The sequence below is a fragment of the Gadus macrocephalus genome, chromosome 20 (assembly GCF_031168955.1).
Source record: "Gadus macrocephalus chromosome 20, ASM3116895v1".
Lineage (NCBI taxonomy): Eukaryota > Metazoa > Chordata > Actinopteri > Gadiformes > Gadidae > Gadus > Gadus macrocephalus.
Genome location: NC_082401.1, coordinates 15,051,466 through 15,057,941, shown reverse-complemented (window position 1 = coordinate 15,057,941; position 6,476 = coordinate 15,051,466). Strand labels below are relative to the sequence as shown.

The 6,476-nt window shown below is 44.5% G+C and overlaps 1 long non-coding RNA gene across 1 annotated transcript; it reads right to left on the bottom strand.

Annotated features, from left to right (window-relative positions):
- Positions 1–1,304: 1,304 nt before the first annotated feature.
- Positions 1,305–6,470, bottom strand: LOC132448752 (uncharacterized). Its single transcript, XR_009523417.1, has 2 exons — positions 4,149–6,470; positions 1,305–3,497 (listed from the first exon to the last, which is right to left on the bottom strand). It is a non-coding gene; the product is annotated as an uncharacterized LOC132448752 (long non-coding RNA).
- Between the last annotated feature and the right edge of the window lie 6 nt (positions 6,471–6,476).

The window sequence follows — 6,476 nt, the reverse complement described above, 5'->3', positions numbered from 1 at the left end:
TCCTGAAACCTTGTTATAACGCTGTGTATAATCCCGGACCGCAACAGCTTGTCGGCATGTTGTTAGTGTGTGAAATTCAGCCCAGTATCAGCCGAGTTGACTCTAATTTCCACATTGTTTATTTGCTAACGTTTGTGAATAACAGTGGCTAGTTGGCAGAACTCTTTTTACACACCAGTAGAGTGTTTATCAGAGCGGATCCCTGAATGTGACCCCTCATCTCGTCTCTGTAAACAACGGATGTTGCGCAGCATTTATTATGACGTCATTATATAGATTCTCTCTCAGCACCCCCCCCCCCCCCTCGGACTGACTTCCCGCGTCCCTGTGTGCGGGGTGAGAGCATGTGAAGACGGTAATAGAGTGGCGAAGTCACGCCTCTTCCGGTAGGGCTCATGGGACCTATGAGATCGAAAAATATGAATGGGTGTCAATGGAGAGAAAAATAATTATTTTCTGGTCCCGGTCTTTATATGCCCTGGATTACACATATGTTGTTTGTGGATTTAAAGGATAATTTTTCATGCAAAGAGTTCGACCGTTCATTGTGCAATTGTTCAGATAAAGGCTGTAGAGAAAACACAACGAGAAAGACTACACGGCTCGTATGTGACGTCACGCTCCCTGCGACTGGCGTGGAGAAGACCGACAATCTTCCCATCGGCATAACTGAAACTCTGCACGTGCCCCGATTTATAATGGTTTTCACCTCTTTCGATGCTTTTATCCTCCCCTTGGAAAAAGCGGTGAAGTGGGGCAGAGAGATCGCCATCTCTGTGCCGAGTTCCTAGGGCGGGTGTGGCGACGTATATCATATGCGTCGAGAGCAGCGAAGAGCTGTAGTTCACAAAGCGGCCTCACATAAAACCTAAAATTATCAAACTTCTTCACGAACATTTTTAGTTTTCTTTGCATGAAAATTATCATTTAAATCCACAAACAACATATGTGTAATCCAGGGCATATAAAGACTGGGACCAGAAAATAATTATTTTCTCTCCATTGACACCCATTCATATTTTTCGATCTCATAGGTCCCATGAGCCCTACCGGAAGGGGCGTGACTTCGCCACTCTATTTGAGTGAGTGTGACGCTCAATGTGTTAGCAGCTCTTTCATAACATTAAAATAAAACTGCTCCGTTCAGGTCCTTCAGAAGTTTGCTCAAAACGCACGAGAGATATCCATTGACATGTGATGTGCTTTACGGGGATGCGGAACCTAAATTGGCAGTTTATCAAAACTAGGTGCAAAGGACATTTCTGTGCCAGGACCAAAACAGCAGTGAATTAAACAAACTTCCATTCAATGTAAATAGTTTAATTGATCGTATTCATTAAGAATCCCACCTAACGTAAAAAAAAAAGTTATTTTAAGTATTTTATAGTCAGCACACAATGCCTAAAATACAATTCTGATTTAAAAAGAGACATGCCAGTATTATCCAGTCCAGGAGAAGAGATGAGCAGGACGTTCTTCAGAGAACATGGTAATGCACAACATGCTTTAATGGGTTATTTTTGGTCCAGAGAATAGAATGGATCACAACGTTACACAAGCCAGCTACTGGAAAACAGCCTTATTCGAACCTGGTACATCAAATAAGAAAGGCTAAATCGATTTCATGTCAATGTTCCATTGCTATCAAACTATTATGTTCTAGATTGGCAGTAACTTGTTTAAAGAAATAAACAAATGTCAACATTGAGGTCCAAATTAGATTCAAATTTTAACGCTATTCACACACTCAAACACAGTGTATGAAACCCTTGCATCCCGTGCTGTGTGCGTCGCTGGCTTAGTGTAGTTTTCTGATCCACTCGGTATTTAATGAAGTGATCCAGTATGAGAAGCCTTCATAGCGCTCTACAATAATGATTTGTTAGGCTATTGTTTTGGTTTAATTAAATATAAGAAATGAAAACAACTATAAGTTAATAACATTCAAATTGTAGAAGACAGAGCATTGTAAACTTTTGTTTAAACAATATTTACAATATGAACCTCACGGGTCATATGAATTAGGAATTAAAAAAAGGGAACAACAAAATTTACGTTTGTAGCAAAATATCTGTACATTTACAAAACTGTTTTTTTGTTTTTTTTTGCCATGTCGACGTAGAGGAGCCGTCATTAACTGACATTCTGCCAAATGGAAAGGTCACATGAAACAAAAACAAACATTGAAAGCTAGAATGAAACCTTTTTAGTGGTTAAATACTATACAATAAAAAATACAATAAGGATATGAAGATGGCTGCACTGATTCCAAATCCCCTTTGAACAATTTCGAACAAACAAAAATAAAGTATTTCGATCCACCTTTCCATCGTGTATTCATCACAAGGGCTTCAGTGTCCTGGGTACACTCTGCTCATAGTGAACACTCTGGTGGTATATTCATGTATTGACCCACAACACAACTGTATTCAAACAAAATGGAGGACACACTAACATCGCATCACTGCGATGGGACAGCCTCGTTCTCTCCTCACCAAAGAATAAGCTTTGAGTCGTCCTAATGATGTGCAATATAAAGTTCACATTAACCTGGCCCCATCCTCCAACAACTCATATCCCTCTTGAAATAATTCAAAGTCACCGTGGCACGGTCCTACCAGACCTTTTCTACGATTTTTCGAATCATCGCTTAAATCTCAACAGCTAATACTTTGACAAGGAACCCTTTTGGAGAAAAAAAGATTGAAAAGCCATTTTGTTTTGAAAAAATGCTTTTCAAGCACGTTGGGTCATAGTAGGAATCCCTGGAGTCTTGGAATGTGCTTAAGTAATGCGGCCTTGGATCCTCGTGCCGGAGGGTTCCGGAACTGTCACACGGAATGCGTTCCATACATTCTGTGCAAGTTCCAATTCTTCTTCCCAGTATCCACTGCCCTGCTACGTATCACCGTATCATCCAGTTGGTTCATCGCATCCCAGATGACTTAAGGATTTAAAGCCTGGCGGTGTTTCATGGATTGTAATGACTATCGACAATTGGACGAAAAACAAATCGAAAACTAACAACGTTATGACATCACATGAAAAGTTCAGGCACTTTGCAAATTACTTTTCTTTTCTTTTTAACATTGCAGACCACTCTCCCACTCCATCGGTCTAACCCCCCCCCCCCACACACACCCCAGTCCTTCTTATTCCAGAGGCTACTCCTACGCCAGAGATTCATTGTCTTTTCGTTTTCTTTCATGTATATATTTACATATTTATCTCTGTTGGTTGCTAGGAAACTCAGCAGCATCCTCCTCCCGGCATCTTCCGTCTCACATCCATCCGCTCTCTCTCTTTCTCTCTCTCTCTCTCTCTCTCTCTCTAAAACCATCGCACGTTCCTTCACCCATCCACATCACATCTTCCTGCGGTCCCTCGTCACATGACCACCTCCCCGCTGTTGATTGGCCGCAGGCTCTGGTCATCGAAACGCCGGCGGCCACTGCGACGCACACCATCGGCTCGCCTGTATGGCTGGTTCCTCAGATCTGGTGTGCGTGTGCGTGTGCGTGTGTGTGTGGTGGGGACACAAAGCAGGGGTCAGACGTATCGTGGGGTCTAGCCATCGCTGACGTCCAGTCTAACAAAGCAGCTTGAGTTTAAAACACAGGGAAACTAAAACACGATTCTCTCTCAAGTCTCTTGCTGACATATCATTTAAAATAACTACACTGGGGGGGTGGGGGGGGGGGGCTTTTGATGTTGCCTCCTTGCCAAGATGGAGAGAATAATCCAGTTAGGTGTTTGGAATGATATTTTGCCAATGCTTTGCTGAAATTGTTGGAACCAAATGCGAAAAAGTTATTCAAAGTGATGAATAATGGGGGGGATGAATAGTAAATAGAAATATGATCAGAGATATAAAAAAAACAGGTGGTGAGGTGACTGCACATCATGGTGGGGGGGAGGGAGGAGAGAGGGAGAGAGGGAGAGAGGGATGGAGGGAGGGAGGGGAAGAGAGGGAGGGGGGGGGGAAGAGCAGGAGGGAGGGAGGTGAGAGGGGGGAGGAGAGGAAGGAGGGGGAGGAGAGCGGGAGGGGGGAGGAGAGCGGGAGGGGGGGGGGGGGGGAAAGGTGGAGTAAAAAGAGGAAATGCTTGCCAGGTTTGGGTCACATCCAGCACTACAGAGGATTTCCTTACCCTCGAGTAGACAGTGGGGAATATAGTAATATTATTCTTCTTTAGGGCTGGATGAGAAGAAGACAAAATGGAGGTTAAAATGAATAAAACAAAGACGGTAAAGCTATGGCGATGGGGGGACAGGGTCCTGCTAGGTAGCATCCCGCACTGGGGCGGGCAGAAGCATTGCGGTCTGGCAAAGCGAGCGAGGGAGGGCAGAGGGCATGGGGGGGAGATTGAGTAGGCCGCTGGCCAATGAACTTACACCAAATCACAAAGGGGCGGGGCTTAATAGACATGGCGAGCTTGAGCCTGTTAACTGGCACAGAGGACGGCGAACCGAAGAGGCAGAAGCTTTTACTGTTTGTTTTAGTTTCCTGTGTTTTTAAAGACTCAAGACTGCTTTGCAGAGAGGCGGACCAGCACGACAGAACAAACCAAAACCCCATTTTAAAACACAGGGTGAACACAGAGTGGTTATGAGTGTTTAGATAACAAGGCGACGACACCTCCACCAAGGCATGCATACAACCACCCAATGAGCACCCAATAGAAAGCAAAAATGGCAACTAGGTGAGGCTTTTCCACTGGCGGCAGTTGGCTTTTGTTAGTCGGCAAGCAGTGAACACAAAACAATCAGGGACTTTCAAAACACCCCCTTCATCGTCTGCTGCGGCACAACACTTCATGCGTCATGTTAGAGATTAGGACCTTGTCACGCCTGCCAAGGCAATGAAAGTCATGTGACAGGAAGGTGACCTATCAGCAGATGGCCGAGCAAAGCACAAGGTAAGAGGTACGAAGGGCAGCAGGGATGCATTGTGGGTAACAACGGCGGAAGGGGGATTTGCATGCGAGACATTAGCAGAACAGCAACAGCGATGTCATCGTAAACAAACAGTGTTCATAGAAACAGGAGTTGAAAAGCATCATATTATATTTATAATATATAATACCAGAGGCGATAGCTCTGCAGAAATCACCGCATTAGTCTTAGAGGCATGTTATTGGTTAAAAGGTGACAGAGGTTAGAATTCATTATCTTCTGTCAGAATGGAGAGATGCTATAAAGTCACTAAATATTGTTATAATATTTATATATCTAGAGACGTGTTATTCCGTTTATGGTCAGCAGGGGGCGACAAACATCGTATATTTTGACGACTTAAAAACAGTCATCTCATGTCAGTCCGGATAAGGACGAACTCGAGGCCCCGCCTCGAGGTCGTCCCGTGTGACATTTGGGTCTGCTGCGGTTCGCTACGATGATAAATATATCTTCGTATATATTTTCACACGTATTTTCACATGCATTAGGAGCTCAAGACGGTTATCCCACCACAATGTCATGCTGAAAGGGGAGAAAGACCCACACACATGCAAACACACACAAACACACTCAAACCCACACAAACACTTTCAAAAGCACACAGTATAACACCATCTATCCCCGGTAGTATTCCCGAGACGGGTCGGCTCGGAACACATGCACAGGTTACCGGCGACGGACAGTGAAAGAAAGAGTGTGTTAAGGGGCAAAGGCAAACAAACAAACGCACACACACGGAGAGGGAGAACGAGAGAGAGAACGAGCGGTGTGTTCCAGCAACCTTGGAGCGGGAGCGAGCGTTCTACAAGCTTAGTAATGGTACTCGTCACTGAGGGCGGGGTCGCAGAAGAAGCGCGAGCCGCGCTTGGCGGTGCGCGCGGTGAAGGGCACGGTCTTCAGCACTGTGGTGACCGGGAGGGTGGAGGGACAGAGGGAAAGACAGCCAGAGACACAGGACAGCGTGAGGAGAAGCAGTGGGTTGAGCTGGTTAATGTTCCCCCAAAACAGCAACCACAACGACTGCCATCGCCGACTGGTTCACATTGTGGAGCACATCCTAAACTGAAACTGCATTCTAGAAGGGTGTGTGTGTGTGTGTGTGTGTGTGTGTGTGTGTGTGTGTGTGTGTGTGTGTGTGTGTGTGTTCCTAAACTGAAACTGCATTCTAGAAGGGTGTGTGTGTGTGTATTTGTGTCTGTGTCTGGGTGTGTGTGTCCGCCCGCCCAGAGGGCAGCTAGAGGGGGAACCAAACTATTGTGTTACTTGTCTATAGTATTCCTAAGGGGTACACAGTACTGATTTGAGGTTTCTCTTTCTTTAATTGGTTTGAAAACAGCAAAGTGTTAACGGAAAAACCAAATGTTTACACTCTACTTTTGGGCATTTTCCATTTAATTCTGTAATTAGAACGTGTAGATGTTGAAGATTAAATATTATCGTATATACGTATATTTATTGGTCCATGACAATATTGTACTATATATATATATATATATATTCAACATCTACAGGTTCAACAT